The sequence below is a fragment of the Solanum stenotomum genome, chromosome 3 (assembly GCF_019186545.1).
Source record: "Solanum stenotomum isolate F172 chromosome 3, ASM1918654v1, whole genome shotgun sequence".
Classification (NCBI taxonomy): Eukaryota; Viridiplantae; Streptophyta; class Magnoliopsida; order Solanales; family Solanaceae; genus Solanum; species Solanum stenotomum.
Genome location: NC_064284.1, coordinates 55952211 through 55953588, shown reverse-complemented (window position 1 = coordinate 55953588; position 1378 = coordinate 55952211).

Genomic DNA, 1378 nt, shown 5'->3' with positions numbered 1-1378 from the left:
AACCCCTTTCTTTCCCTTTTTGGACTAAAGTGTAGGGATTTGGAGATGATGACATGTCATGGCTATTTGATAGGTTTCTAAGTGTTGAAGATGAAGACTTGGTGAGTCCTTATATATTCGAGGACAATACCCCATATGTTCTTTTATGTCTTTTTAGTATTGTTTAAGTTGTGTATGGGATTAGTTCCGAATTTTATACTCTAAAGTATTAGATGGTTTTGAGACATCATGTATAAAGTCTAGAAAGTCTTCCGCTTGCTATTGTTTTTTTTTTTTTTATGAAATGTTTTCTTGTAAAGAAAGTTTTTAATTCCTTATGGTTTTAGTGTCTATGCGATGAATGAATGCTAAGAGGCTTGTATTAGACCTCTTCGAGGTCGAGTATGCCAGTTACGACTAGGGGTGCTCTCGGGTCATGACAGAAATGGCTCCCGTACTTAGAATGGAGGTTTAAGGGTTAGGGCGTCAAGGTACGACCCCCCAAGGACAACCCAAGGGGTCCTTGAGGAGGACCTCAAAACAACCCTAAAAGTTGTCAAATTTTAGCAACTCACGCTTGCCATTTACTGGCGGTGAGTGGACCCACACCCCGTGGGTTGGGATCGTGGGTCGAGGCCTGAGTTGGGCTGAACCTCTAAGACACAGTACAGAACCTACGAAGGTGTAGTACAGAGTGTGGACCCACCCATGGTCCGTGGGTAGGTGGTTCGTGAGTGGGAGAGGGTTAATTAATAATTACATAGGGGTTAAGGGAGGTCGGTTAGTTAGTTATTAAACCACCAATATAAGCTAAATAGGCCCCTAAAACTAAGTCGTTAACTCATTCATCTAAAGATCCCAACTCCCTCTCAAATAATTCTCTCACTAGAACTCCATAGAAGAACAAGATTAAAGGTGAAGTCTAGGGTTCAAGGGGACACCTTTTCTCCTCAAATTCCTGGTGCATCTTCAATAAGGTATGTTAGTTTCTTCATCTATGGGTTCTTCCACCCATATATCCCCTTAGATTGTCCCCCAATTTTGAGGAAAACCCCCAATCTAAGCTAGGGTTTCTTCCAAAGTATGGGTAGTTTTTGAGTTTGATTCCAATTGGTTGGATAATAATCAATTTTGATTATTTTAGTATTGGATCATGATGTATTGATGAATTTGTGTGATTTATATGGTTAAACCTAATTTATTTGATGAATTTGCTATTTTGTGAGTTTATACCATAAGAGGTGAAATTGAAGAAATTGAATTTGATCTTTCTAAATTAATGTCATGTGCAGTAATTGTTCAAGGTTAGGATCATATAGATATGAATCGAATTAGACTATAGTTCAAATGATGGATCTTGACTAGTAAAGCTAAAGTTGAACCTTTATAATGAATTTCC